Below are 15,131 nucleotides of genomic sequence, written 5' to 3'. Positions count from 1 at the left end.
TTTAGTAGAGATGGGGTTTCACCATATTGACCAGGCTGGTCTTGAACTCCTTACCTCGTAATCCACCTGCCTCGGCCTCCCAAAGTGCTGGGATTACAGGTGTGAGCCACCATGCCCGTCTTAAATCTATTTTAGTTGGCTTTCTCTGACACTATTCCAGCCAGGGAAGCGGAGGATACAATCTCACTACTGCCATGTAGAGGGAGAAGTCCAGATTCCTCACTTGCTCTACATTGACATGAGGGTTGGAGTTCCAGATAACCACATGGTCTTCACTGATGCTATGGGGTAGGGGCCCTTGTTATACCCAGATGTTAATGAAAGTCCTGGCTCCCTCGGCCTTTCCCTGCTTAGCAGGGGTGTTAGACACCTTGGTATAGTCTTCAATAGTAGAAGTCTAGGCTCCTCACTCAGCCCTTGATGACAAGAATATTGACTGGGCCACTTTTTACTGTGGTATTTAGAGTAAAGTAGTTACTGTGTAAAAATGTTCTTTCTTACTAGGCTGCACCTTTCCTGGTTGTTTGGCAAGACAGCCGACTTTCATTGGGGCCTTTTTGTTATATGCATTGGTTTCAGTGGGCTAATTTTTGTATTTTTAGTAGAGATGGGGTTTCACAATGTTAGCTAGGCTGGTCTCGAACTCCTGACCTCAGGTGATCTGCCCCCCTCAGCATCCCAAAGTACTGGGATTACAGGTGTGAGCCATGGTGCCTGACCCATAGTTGCTAACTTCTTTAGATCCAACTCTGAGATATGAGACAAAAAGAAAACACAACGAAGGCCAGGCATGGTGACTCACGCCTGTAATCCCAGCACTTTGGGAGGCCGAGGTGGGTGGATCACCTGAGGTCCGGAGATCGAGACCAGCCTGACCAACATGGAGAAAACCTGCCTCTACAAAAAATTCAAAAATTAGCTGGGCACGGTGGTGGGCGTCTATAATCCCAGCTACTCAGGAGGCTGAGGCAGGAGAATAGCTTGAACCCGGGAGGCAGAGGTTGCAGTGAACCAAGATTGCGCCATTGTACTCCAGCCTGGGCAACAAGAGTGAAACTCTGTCTTAAAAAAAAAAAAAAAAAGAAAAAGAAAAAAAAAGGAAACACAAGGAGATCACCACAGTGTTGTTCCTTGAGCCCTGAGGGTCCTTGCTGGTCTCTTTGTTTTCTACTTTTCAGAGTCTTATGTTGAATTTAAATATAATGTCTAGGAGTGTTAGTTGTATTTAGTGGGAGGACTAGGGAAAAAATTTGTCTACTGTGTCTTCCTCCAAACCCTGTTATTTTGCAAGTTAGTGTATCTCAATTTGTTTCTCTGATAATCCCTCAGAATTAGATTTGGTTTAGATTAATTTAGCAGTAATTCCGCAGAAGTGATGCCGAGTTCTTTTCAGTACATCATATCAGAAAGCACATGTTATCAATTAATATCATTATCAGTGATGTTAACTTTGTTAGCTTTGATCACTTGGTAAAGGTGATGTTTGCCAGGCTTCTCCACTATGAAGTTACTATTTTACCTTTTATAGTTAATAAGTATCTTGCAGGCAGATAGTTGAGATTGTGTAAACATCCTCTTGCTCCTTAAACTTTTACTCACTAGTTTTAGCATTGTACAGTGTACAGTGATGCATTGATAACTGAATCAATTATTATGATGGTTATCAAATGGTGATTTTCCAATTCCATTATTCCTTCTTCACTTACTATTTTGCATTATCCTGAAAGAACTTTCTGACCAGGAGCAGTGGCTTATGCCTTTAATCCCAGCACTTTGGGAGGCCGAGTCGGGCCAATCACTTGAGGTCAGGAGTTCAAGACCAGGCTGACCAACAAGGAGAAACCTTGTCTCTACTAAAAATACAAAAAAAATAGCTAGGCGTGGTGGTGCATGCCTGTAATCCCAGCTACATGGGAGGCTGAGGCAGGAGAGTCGCTTGAACCCGGGAGGTGGAGGTTGTAGCAAGCTGAGATCGCTCCACTGCCCTCCAGCCTGGGTGACAGAGCTAGATTCTGTCTCAAAAAAAAAAAAAGGAATTTCTCTTCTCCATCATTCATTCATTCATTATTCATTAATTTTTTTTTTTTTTTTTTGAGATGGAGTTTTGCTCTTGTTGCTTAGGCTGGAGTGCAATGGCAGAATCTCGGCTCACAGCAACCTCTGCCACCTGGGTTCAAGCGATTCTCCTGCCTCAGCCTCCCAAGTAGCTGGGATTACAGGCACGTGCCACCATGCGTGGCTAATTTTGTATTTTTAGTAGAGACTGGGTTTCTTTATGTTGGTCAGGCTGGTCTTGAACTCCTGACCTCAGGTGATCTGCCCGCCTTGGCCTCCGAAAGTGCTGGGATTACAGGCGTGAGCCACCGCGCCCAGCTATTTTTTTTTTTTTTTTTTTTAAGATGGAGTCTTGCTCTGTGGCCAGGCTGGAGTGCGATGGCATGATCTCAGCTCACTGCAACCTCCACCTCCCAGGTTCAAGTCATCCTCCTGCCTCAGCCTCCTGTGTAGCTGGGACTACAGTCGTGTGCCACTACGCCCAGCTAATTTTTTGTATTTTTAGTAGAGATGGGATTTCACCATGTTGGCTGGGATGATCCTCATCTCTTGATCTAGTGATCCACCCACCTCGGCCTCCCAAAGTGCTGGGATTACAGCCGTGAGCCACCGTTGCTGGCCTGTGCCATACAGTTTTAAACAACCAGATCGCATATGAACTCAAAGGGGGAACTCACTTATCACCAAGGGGATGGTGCTATGCCATGTGTGAGGGATCCACCCCCATGATCGAATCACCTCTCATCAGGCCCCACCTCCAACACTGGGACTCACGTTTCTTTTCTTTTTTTTTTTTTTTTGAGATGGAGTCTTGCTCTGTTGCCAGGCTGGAGTGCAGTGGCATGATCTCGGCTCACTGCAACCTCCGACTCCCGGGTTCAAACAATTCTCCTGCCTCAGCTTTCCAAGTAGCTGGGATTACAGGCGCCCGCCACCACACCCAGCTAATTTTTGTATTTTTAGTAGAGATGGGGTTTCGCCATCTTGGCCAAGCTGGTCTCGATCTCCTGACCTCGTTATCCGTCTTCCTTGGCCTCCCAAAGCGCTGGGATTACAGGCATGAGCCACCGTGCCTGGCCCCAGGAGTCACATTTCAACATGAGATTTGGTAGGGAAAAACATCCAAACCAAAGTATTTCATGTCTTTTTTGTTATTATAAATTGTATTTTCAATATTTTAACTTTCAATTGTTTGTTTCTATTATATGAAAATATAATTGATTTTTGTATACAGTTGAGACCAACACGGGTTTGATCTGCACAGATCCACATATCTACGAATTTTCTTCAGGTCTGCCACCCCTGAGACAGTAAGACCCTTCTCTTCCTCCTCCTCCTCCGCCTACTCAGTGTGAAGGCAATGAGGATGAAGACCTTTATGATGCTCCACTTCCACTTAATGAACAGTGTGGTGTTTGAACCAAGATTCATTTCCCTCCTCTCCCCTTCCAGTTCAGTCAAGTGGAGACTCCACTACAGGGTGGTGCAGCCAAGAGCACAAGGCTTCCTCTCTCCCCAGCTTCCAGTTGGAGAGCCATCTTCCTGGTAAAGGCAGGATGTCAGCAGTTCTCATCCAGCTCCCAGCTACCTGTTGCTGACACCAAATTCTGGGCAAATGTGCAGGGATCCTTTCTTCTGCCTAGCCCCTGCTGTGGGACAGAAGCTGTACCTTGGGTGTGGCTGTGCTGAGAACACTGAGCCATTCACTGCGCTAGTAGTGGCTCTGAAGGTGGTGGTTCCACACCGAGGTAAACCAACACCTGTGGCTTCTACACCGCATCCGCTGAGCTCTCAGCTCCCAGGCAGAAAGATCATTTGGAGGGAATTATGTCATTGTCTCTCCCACACTCCAGAGACTTGGCCTAGAGATTTTGCCCGGCAGGAGAAGTGGGTTTTAAAGCAAGTAGCTCCTAGAAGAAATGAAAAAAAAAAAAAAAGCAAGTAGCTCCTAATCTCTTCCCAGAAGAACTGACTTAATTTGCAACAGAGTGTGGGAGAATTTGAGCCTAAGGGTTCTCTCAAAAATAGTGGAGGTTGTGATGAGGCAATTGGGAGGAGTCATTGGATATATAGACTAAAATGTAGGTTAGCTAGTGTGCCCAAGAGAACCGGGAAGGTAGACATTTGTGAGAAACCTGCCTTGGGACTGAACAAATCTCAAATCTTAAAAATTGACCTTGACAACCATCTCCTTAAAGGAGCCTGAATTCGATTGGATTATTTTGTGAAGCAATTTGTGACCAAGGGCATTACTGAAAGGAATAGAGCAATCAGTAGTGAATGGAATTTAATAACTGGGTGTGTTCAGGGAAAAGACACTGTCAAAGAGATCCCTGCCAAAATCTGTCATCCCAGATTGTGGGATGGTCCTGAGCAGTCAACATCAGAGGCTTAGAACTGTTGGGAGTAGGAAGCCAGGTGCAGTGGCTCATGCCTATAATCCCAGCAGTTTGGGAGGCTGAGGTGGGCAGATCACCTGAGGTCAGGAGTTCAAGTCCAGCCTGGCCAACATGGTGAACCCTGTCTCTACTAAAAATACAAAAATTAGCTGGGCATGGTTGTGTGTGCCTGTAATCCCAGTAACTTGGGAGGCTGAGGCAGGAGAATCGCTTGAACCTGGAGGCAGAGGTTGCAGTGAGGCAAGACGGCGGCACTGCACCCCAGCCTGGGCAACAGAGTGAGACTCTGTCTCAAAAAAAAAAAAAAAAGAACTGTTGGGAGTAGGGAATAGGTTGCACTAAAGCATTCCACCTAGTCACTAAACAAACAAGCAAATAACAGGACCAGCCCTTTAATAGAAGATCAGTACCCAGAGTTACTAGATTACTTATTTATTATTTATTTATTTTGACAGGGTCTCACTCTGTGGGCCAGGCTGGAGTGCAAAGGCATGATCATGGCTCACTGTATCCTTGATCTCCTGGGCTCAAGCAATCCTCCCACCTCAGCCTCCCAAGAAGCTGAGACTACAGGCATGCACCACCATGCCCAGCTAATTTTTATATTTTTCGTAGAGATGGGGTTTCACCATGTTGCCCAAACTGGCCTTGAACTCCAGAGCTCAAACAGTTTGCTCGCCTCAGCCTCCCAAAGTTCTGGGATTACAGGTGTGTGCCACTGTACTTGGCCTAATAAATTATTTTAAATATGCCAGTTTCCCATAAACAAATTATGAGACTTATGAAAAAACAGGGAACTATGATCCATACACTGGAAAAAAGCAGGAAACATACACTGCCTGCAATTGCAAACATGTTCCATTTAAAAGGCTTCATAGTACCCATTATAATACTTTCAAAGAACTAAAGGAAAACATGGTTTATGAAGGAAGGTATGATAACAATGCCTTATGAAATACAGATTGTTATCAATGAAGACATAAAAATTCTTTTTTTTTTTTTGAGACAGAGTCTTGCTCTGTTGCCCAGGCTGAAGTGCAGTGGCATGATCTCCGATCACTGCAACCTCCCAGGTTCAAGTGATTCTTCTGCTTCAGCTTCCTGAGCAGCTGGTATTATAGGCATCTGCCACCATGCCCGGCTAATTTTTCTATTTTTGGTGGAGACGGGATTTCGCCACGTTGGCCAGGCTGGTCTCGAACTCCTGACCTCAGGTGATACGCCTGCCTCAGCCTCCCAAAGTGCTGGGATTACAGGCGTGAGCCACCGCACCAGGCTGAAGACACAGAAATTCTAAAAAAAAACTACATAGAAATTCTGATGTTGGCTGAGCTCGGTGGCTCACATCTATATAATCCCAGCACTTGGGAGGCTGAGGCAGGTGGATGTCTCGAGCCCAGGAGTTTGAGACCAGCCTGGACAACATGGTAAAACATAAATACAAAAACTAGCTGGGCATGGTGGTGTATGTCCCTTGTCCCAGCTACTTGGGAGGCTGAGGTGGGAGGATCGCTTGAGTCCAGAAGGTCAAGGATGCAGTGAGCTGTGATTGCACCACTGTACTCCAGCTTGGATGACAGAGTTAGACCCTGTCTCAAAAACAAACAAACAAACAAAAAACAGAAAAAAGGAATTCTAATATTGAAAAATACAGTAACTGAAGTGAAAAAGTCACTAGTAGGACTCAATTTTTGATCTGAATTATCAGAAGAATGAATTAGCGGACATGAAAATAGATTGACAGGTTTTACGCAATCCAGGGAACAGACAGAAAAGTGAATGCAGAAAAATGAACAGAGCCTCAGAGACTCACTGGACACCATTGAGCGTACAAAAAAATACAGAATGGGAGTACTCAAAATACAAAATTAGTCTAGCATGGTGGCGCATGCCTGTAATCCCAATTTCTTGGAAGGGTGAGGCAGAAGAATTGCTTGAACCAAGAGGCAGAGATTGTGGTGAGCCAAGATAGTGCCATTCATTGCAATCCAGCCTGGGCAATAGGGTGAGACTCTGTCTCAAAAAAAAAAAAAAAAAAAGAATTGGTTTAGGCCGGATGCAGTGGTTGATGCCTATAATCCCAGCAATTTGGGAGGGTAATGTGGGCAAATGGCTTCTGTCCAGAAGTTTGAGAGCAGTAAGGGCAACATGGCAACACCCCACCTCTACAAAAAATACAAAAATTAGCCAGGAGTGTAGCACATACCTGTAGTTCCAACTATTCCAGAAGCTGAGGTAGGAGGATTACCTCAAAAGAAGGAAAGGTACTCAAAGGAGGGAATAAAATCATGTGTCTACGTTTGACTGATCTTTTTTTTTTTTTTTTTTTTTGAGACGGAGTCTTACTCTGTCACCCAGGCTGGAGTGCAGTGGCCCAATCTCGGCTCACTGCAAGCTCCACCTCCCGGGTTCACACCATTCTCCTGCCTCAGCCTCCCAAGTAGCTGGGACTACAGGCGTCCGCCACCACACCCGGCTAATTTTTTGTATTTTTAGTAGAGACTGATTTTCACTGCGTTAGCCAGGATGGTCTCTATCTCCTGACTTCATGATCCGCCTGCCTCGGCCTCCCAAAGTGCTGGGATTACAGGCGTGAGCCATCTTGCCCGGCCTGTTTGACTGATTTTTAATAAGGGTGGCAAGACCATTTAATGAGAAAATAAAAATTTATATATATATATATATATATATATTTTTTTTTTTTTTTTTGAGACGGAGTCTCACTCAGTTGCCCAGGCTGGAGTCCAGTGGCACAATCTCGGCTCACTGCAAGCCCTGCCTCCCGGGTTCACACCATTCTCCTGCCTCAGCCTCCCAAGTAGCTGGGATTACAGGCGCCCGCCACCATGCCTGGCTAATTTTTTGTATTTTTAGTAGAGACGGGGTTTCACCATGTTAGCCAGGATGGTCTCGATCTCCTGACTTCGTGATCTGCCTGCCTCAGGCCTCCCAAAGTGCTGGGATTATAGGCGTGAGCCACCGCACCTGGCATATTTTTATTTTTTAGTTGTAAATATCTTCTATAAAAGAACTATTTTTTAAACAAATGGTGCTGGATATTCACATGCAAAAGAATGAAGTTGGAGTCTTACCTCACTCCATATACAGAGATTAACTAAAAATTGGGCATAGACCTAGATATAAGAGCAAAATCCACAAAATTCGTAGAAAAATACAAGTAAATCTTTACGATCATAGATTTGGCAATAACTTTTTTTCTTTGAGATGGGTTTTCACTCAGTCACCCAGTCTGGAGTGCAGGGGTGTGGTCAAGGCTCACTGCAGCCTTGACCTCCCAGGCTCACATTTTTATTTTTATTTTTAGTTGTAAAAAAAAAAATGTATTTTTAGTTCCGGCCTCCCAAGGAGCTGAGACTACAGGTGAGTGACACCACGCCCAACTAATATTTCCTTTTTTTTTTTTTTTTTTTTTTGAGATGGATTCTCGCTCTGTCACCCAGGCTGGAGTGCAGTGTTGTGATCTCGGCTTGCTGCAAGCTCCGCCTCCCGGGCTCACGCCATTCTCCTGCCTCAGCCTCCCGAGTAGCTGGGACTACAGGTGCCCGCCACCACGCCCGGCTAATTTTTTGTATTTTTAGTAGAGATGGGGTTTCACCGTGTTAGCCAGGATGGTCTCGATCTCCTGACCTCGTGATCCACCCGCCTCGGCCTTCCAAAGTGCTGGGATTCCAGGTGTGAGCCACTGCGCCCGGCCCCAACTAATATTTCTATTTTTTTGTAGAGAAGGGATCTCACTATGTTGCCCAGGTTGCTCTCAAATTCCTGGGCTCAAGTGATCCTCTTGCGTAGGCCTCCCAAAGTGGTGGGATTACAGGCATGAGCCACTGCACCTGGACGGCCATTAATCCTTATATATGACATCAAAAGCATCAGTGATCAAAGCTAGAGTAGACAAAGTGAACATCAAAATTAACTTTTCCAGCCAGGCACTGTGGCTCATGCCTGTAATCCCAGCAGCTACTTGGGAGGCTGAGACAGGAGAAGCGCTTGAACCTGGGAGGTGGAGGTTGCAGTGAGCCAAGATTGCGCCATTGCACTCCAGCCTGGGCGCCGAGGACGAAAATCCATCTTAAAAACAACAAAAAAATTACCTTTTCTACTTCAGAGGACCCCATCAAGAAAGTAAAAAAACAACCTATAGATGAGAGAAAATATTTAGAAATCAGAGATCTGAAAAAGAACTTGTATGTTGAACATGTAGAGAACAATTACAACTTAAAAAGAAAAATCTGTTGTAAAAATGGGCAAAAGGGCCGGGCGCCGTGGCTCACGCCTGTAATCCCAGCACTTTGGGAGGCTGAGGCGGGCGGATCACGAGGTCAGGAGATCGAGACCATCCTGGCTAACACAGTGAAACCCCGTCTCTACTAAAAATACAAAAAATTAGCCGGGTGAGGTGGCAGGCACCTGTAGTCCCAGCTACAAGGGAGGCTGAGGCAGGAGAATGGCGTGAATCCCGGGGGGCGGAGCCTGCAGTGAGCCGAGATCGCGCCACTGCACTCCAGCCTGGGTGAAAGAGCGAGACTCCGTCTCAAAAAAAAAAAAAAAAAAAAAAAAAAAGGGCAAAAGATTTGAATAAAACTTTTTTTTTCCTTCCCTTCCCTGCCCCTCCCTCCCTCCTTTTTTTTTTGAGATGGAGTCTCTCGCTCTCTCACCCAGGCTGGAATGCAGTGGTGCAATCTCGACTCACTGCAACCTCTGCTGCCCACGTTCAAGTGATTCTCCTGCCTCAGCTGTCCGAGTAGCCGGGACTACAGGTGTGCACCACTACGCCCGACTAATTTTTGTATTTTTAGTACAGACCAGGTTTCGCCATGTTGGCCAGGCTGGTCTCGAACTCTGGACCTCAGGTGATCTGCCTGCCTCAGCCTCCCAAAGTGCTGGGATTACAGGCAGGAGCCATTGTGCCTGCCCCTTTCTTTCTTTTTTTTTAAATTTTTTGAGGAGGGTCTTGCTCTGTTGCCCAGGCTGGAGTGCAGTGGCACAATGTCAGCTCATTGGAGCCTCCGTCTCCTGGGCTCAAGTAATCCTCCTACCTCAGCTTCCGGAATAGTTGGAACTACAGGTATGTGCTACACTCCTGGCTAATTTTTGTATTTTTTGTAGAGGTAGGGTTTTGCCATGTTGCCCTTACTGCTCTCAAACTTCTGGACAGAAGCCATTTGCCCACATTACCCTCCCAAATTGCTGGGATTATAGGCATGAGCCACTGCATCCGGCCTAAACCAATTCCTTTTTTTTTTTTTTTTTTTTTTTGAGACAGAGTCTCACCCTATTGCCCAGGCTGGATTGCAATGGCACGATCTTGGCTTACCACAATCTCTGCCTCTTGGTTCAAGCAATTCTTCTGCCTCACCCTTCCAAGAAATTGGGATTACAGGCATGCGCCACCATGTTCGACTAATTTTGTATTTTTAGTAGAGACGGGGTTTCTCCATGTTGGTTAGGCTGGTCTTGAACTCTCGACCTCAGGTGATCCACCCACCTTGGCCTCCAAAAGGGCTGGGATTACAGGCGTGAGCCACTGTGCCCGGCCCAAAATGAACCTTTTATTGTAGTAACTGCAAACTGAAATTCTGCAGAAGTTTGAAACAGTATTAGTGGATTGGGTTTAAGTAACTGGTAGTGACAGGGACTCAGGTGAGCAGGAAAGATGTGGGCAGGTATACTGTGCCTAAAGGGTGAAGCTGTGGTTCACTTTCATTTAGCTGTTGCACAAGCGTTGCTAGATTGTCCTAGTTTTCAAGAAAAAAACCTCAAAACAAAATCACACACCTGAAGGCCGGTTATGGACAGAGACCAGTTTCTGTCGCTTGCTTTAATGCTTAAAATGCATGTGCATCCCGTTTATCCCCAGCTGAATGCACTTGTTCTTCACCTGCCTGTTTTCCCTGGAATCTCGGATGACAATGAGGGTGGTGGCAACTATTTCCTCAGTGGACTTGGTGGTTGGGGCACAGCCGTATGGTTATTATTATTCATATTGTTGCCATCTCTGCTACATCTGAGAAACTTTTTTTTTTTTTTTTTTTGAAATAGAGTCTCCCTCTGTCACCCAGGCTGGAGTGCAATGGCGTGGTCTCATCTCATTACAACCTCCACCTCCTGGGTTCCAGAGATTCTCCTGCTTCAGCCTCCCGAGCAGCTGGGATTACAGGTGCCAGCCATCACGCCCAGCTAATTTTTGTATTTTTAGTAGAGACGGGGTTTCACCATCTTGGCCAGGCTGGTCTTGAACTCCTGACCTCAGGTGATCCACCCACCTCGGCCTCCCAAAGTGCTGGGATTACTGACAGGTGTGAGCCACCACGCCTGGCCCTGGCCCTTTTTTTTTTTTTTTTTTTGAGACCCTCATTGTTAATATTCATTGTATGCTTGAAAAATGATTGAAGCCTTTCCTTCTGGCGGCAGCCATCAGGTAAGCCAAGATGGGTGCATACAAGTACATCCAGGAGCTATGGAGAAAGAAGCAGTCTGATGTCATGCGCTTTCTTCTGAGGGTCCGCTGCTGGCAGTACCGCCAGCTCTCTGTTCTCCACAGGGCTCCCCGCCCCACCCGGCCTGATAAAGCGCGCGGACTGGGCTACAAGGCCAAGCAAGGTTACGTTATATATAGGATTCGTGTTCGCCGTGGTGGCCAAAAACGCCCAGTTCCTAAGGGTGCAACTTAGGGCAAGCCTGTCCATCATGGTGTTAACCAGCTAAAGTTTGCTCGAAGCCTTCAGTCCGTTGCAGAGGAGCGAGCTGGACGCCACTGTGGGGCTCTGAGAGTCCTGAATTCTTACTGGGTGGGTGAAGATTCCACATACAAATTTTTTGAGGTTATCCTCATTGATCCATTCCATAAAGCTATCAGAAGAAATCCTGACACCCAGTGGATCACCAAACCAGTTCACAAGCACAGGGAGATGCGTGGGCTGACATCTGCAGGCCGAAAGAGCCGTGGCCTTGGAAAGGGCCGTAAGTTCCACCACACTATTGGTGGTTCTCGCCCGGCAGCTTGGAGAAGGCGCAATACTCTCCAGCTCCACCGTTACTGCTAATATAAGTAAAGTTTGTAAAATTCACACCTAATAAATAATTTAGGACAGTCATGTCTGCTTACAGGTGTTATTTGTCTGTTAAAACTAGCCTGCAGGCCGGGCGTGGTGGCTCACGCTTGTAATCCCAGCACTTTGGGAGGCCGAGGCGGGCGGATCACGAGGTCAGGAGATCGAGACCACGGTGAAACCCCGTCTCTACTAAAAATACTAGCCGGGCGTAGTGGCAGGCGCCTGTAGTCCCAGCTACTCGGAGAGGCTGAGGCAGGAGAATGGCATGAACCCGGGAGGCGGAGCTTGCAGTGAGCCGAGAGCGCGCCACTGCACTCCAGCCTGGGCGACAGAGCGAGACTCCGTCTCAAAAAAAAAAAAAAAAAAACTAGTCTGCAGATGTTTCTTGAATGCTTTGTCAAATTAAGAAAGTTAAAGTGCAATAATGTTTGAAGACAATAAGTGGTGGTGTATCTTGTTTCTAATAAGATAGGCTTTTTTGTCTTTGCTTTATCTTATTAGGGAGTTGTATGTCAGTGTATAAAACATACTGTGTGGTATAATAGGCTTAACAGCCGGGCGCGGTGGCTCACGCTTGTAATTCCAGCACTTTGGGAGGCTGAGGCGGGCGGATCACGAGGTCAGGAGATCGAGACCACGGTGAAACCCCGTCTCTACTAAAAATACAAAAAAATTAGCCGGGCGTGGTGGCGGGCGCCTGTAGTCCCAGCTACTCGGAGAGGCTGAGGCAGGAGAATGGCGTGAACCCGGGAGGCGGAGCTTGCAGTGAGCCGAGATTACGCCACTGCACTCCAGCCTGGGAGACAGAGCAAGACTCTGTCTCAAAAAAAAAAAAAAAAAAAAAAAAATAGGCTTAATAAATTCTTTAAAAGAAGAGAAAAAAAGAAAAATGATTGAAATTCTCAGTTTAATAGTTTAAGCTTTTTCTTTCTTTCTTTTTTTCTTTTTTCTTTTTTTTTTTTTTTGAGACAGAGTCTTGCTTTGTCATCCAGGCTGGAGTGCACTGGTGTGATCTCGGCTCACTGCAACCTCCACCTCCCAGGTTCAAGTGATTCTCCTGCCTCAGACTCCCGAGTAGCTGGGATTACAGACATGTGCCACAACGCCTGGCTCATTTTTTGTATTTTTAGTAGGGACGGGATTTCATCATGTTGGCCAGGCTGGTCTCGAACTCCTGACCTCAGGTGATCCACAGACCATGGCCTCCCAAAGTGCTAGGATTATAAGCATGAGCCACCGCGCCTGGCCACAACAGTACAATTTCTTCCTTTTTTTTTTTTTTTTTGACATGGAGTTTCACTCTTTTTGCCCAGGCTGGAGCGCAATGGCAGGATTTCAGCTCATTGCAACCTCTGCCTCCTGGGTTCAAGCGATTCTCCTGCCTCAGCCTCTCTAGTAGCTGGGATTACAGGCATGCGCCACCATGCCCAGCTAATTTTGTATTTTTAGTAGAGACGGGGTTTCTCCATGTTGGTCAGGCTGGTCTTGAACTCCCAACCTCAGGTGATCTGCCCACCTTGGCCTCCCAAAGTGCTAGGATTATAGGTGTGAGCCACTGCGCCTGGCCCATAGTACAATTTCTAAAACGAAGAAGTCAGCATTGATACAATACTACAAACTACATTAAAAAAGTTATGCAAGTGTCCTAAGTTTTTCCACTGATGTCCAGTTTCTGTTCGTTTCCCTCCTAGGACTCCACATTGCATTTACTTGTTATTTCTCCTTGGTCTGTAGGTCTGTAAGGGTCCTTGGGTCTTTCCTCGTCTTTCATGACCCTGATGGTTTTGAAGAGTATTGATCAATTATTTTGTGATAAGTCCCTGAATTTGAAATAGTGTGGTATTTTTTCATGAATGGAATGCGGTTATGAATTTTTGGTAAGAATTCCACAGAAATTATGTTGGGTCTTTCTCAATGCAAAAATATCAAGGGGTTCAGGATGTAAACATGTCTTATTACTTGTTTACCTTGATTGGTTGGTTAAGGTGGTTTCTGCGGAGTTTCACCACTATAAAGTTACTGTCTTTCCCTTTGTGCTAAAATGTATCTTGGGTGAGACACTTTGAATCTATGCAAATTCTGTTTCACCGCAAATTTTTAACCACTAATTTAGCATCCCCTAGTGGATCTCGTCTGCAGCAGTGATTACTGAAGTGTTTGTCTAATGGTGAGTTTTGTTATCCCTCATTCCTTCCACATTTACTAAAATCCTACTCTAAGAAAGGGCATTCTTTTCTTCTTTCTTCTCTTCTCATTTATTTATATTAGTATTTATATCAGATATTTACTTATATCAGCATGAATATTAAAATTAATATATATGGGTCGTCTATGGTTCAGGATCCAATGCTATTATGATTTACTTTGTTGCCTTGGCCATTAGGAGTTCTTTCAGGTTGCCTTCTGTGGTTTCTGTTTTTTTTTTTTGAAACAGAGTTTGCTCTTGTCACCCAGGCTGGAAACTTTGCCATTGCTGCCTCAATCCTGCTACATAATTCCCATTCCTTCCCTTCTTCCATTCTCCTCATGTAAGAAATCAATCACATTAGTTCTTGGTTAAAACTTTAAAAAAAATTTTTTTTTGAGATGGAGTCTTGTTCTGTCGCCCAGGCTGGAGTGCAGTGGCGTGATCTCGGCTCACTGCAAGCTCCGCCTCCCAGGTTCATGCCATTCTCCTGCCTCAGCCTCCTGAGTAGCTGGGACTACAGGCGCCCGCCACCACGCCTGGCTAAATTTTGTATTTTTTTTAGTAGAGACGGGGTTTCACCGCGATAGACAGGATGCTCTCGATCTCCTGACCTCGTGATCTGCCCCCTTGGCCTCCCAAAGTGCTGGGATTACAGGCGTGTGTGACAAAATGGTGTAGCATTTGCATATCACCTACACATCCTCCCATATACTTTAAATCATCTCTAGATTACTTATAATACCCAATACAATGCAAATGTTATGCAAATAATTATAGTGTATTTTGAAATGTTATTATTTATTTTTTGAATATTTGGTAGAAATGCGGTCTTCTTTTGTTGCCCAAGCCAATCTGTAACTCCTGGCTTCAAGTGATACTTTGGCTCAGCCTCTCAAAGTGCTGGGGATTACAGGTGTATGCCACTGAGCCTAGCCTATTTTTTGAGTATTTTTGATTTGCTGTTGGTTGAATCCATGGATATTGAACCCGCAGATATAAGGGCCAACTATATATCATACTTTTGCCTTTAAGCATTTTTTTTTTAAAGACAGAGTCTTACTCTGTCGCCCAGGCTGGAGTGCAATGGCTAGATCTCGGCTCACTGCAACCTCCGCCTCCAGGGTTGAAGCGATTCCCCTGCCTCAGCCTCCTGAGTAGCTGGGGGATTACAGGCGCGCGCCATCACGCTTAGCTAATTTTTGTATTTTTAGTACAGACAGGGTTTCAAGGTTGGTCAGGCTGGTCTCAAACTCCTGACCTTGTGATCTGCCCGCCTAGGCCTCCCAAAGTGCTGAGATTACAGGCGTGAGCCACCGCGCCTGGCCATGCATTCGAGCAAATTTAACTTTTTTTTTCCTGAGGCAGAGTCTCGCTCTGTCCCAGGCTCCCAGGCTGGAGTACAGTGGCTCAGTCTCG

At 45.8% G+C, this 15,131-nt stretch overlaps 1 pseudogene; it reads left to right on the top strand.

Moving 5' to 3' along the window:
• Positions 1 to 10,873: 10,873 nt before the first annotated feature.
• On the top strand, positions 10,874 to 11,558 carry LOC129482667 (large ribosomal subunit protein eL15-like; annotated as a pseudogene).
• Positions 11,559 to 15,131: the final 3,573 nt, after the last annotated feature.

Source organism: Symphalangus syndactylus, chromosome 5, assembly GCF_028878055.3.
Source record: "Symphalangus syndactylus isolate Jambi chromosome 5, NHGRI_mSymSyn1-v2.1_pri, whole genome shotgun sequence".
In the NCBI taxonomy this organism is placed as follows: domain Eukaryota; kingdom Metazoa; phylum Chordata; class Mammalia; order Primates; family Hylobatidae; genus Symphalangus; species Symphalangus syndactylus.
This window is presented reverse-complemented; position numbering and strand designations above follow the sequence as displayed.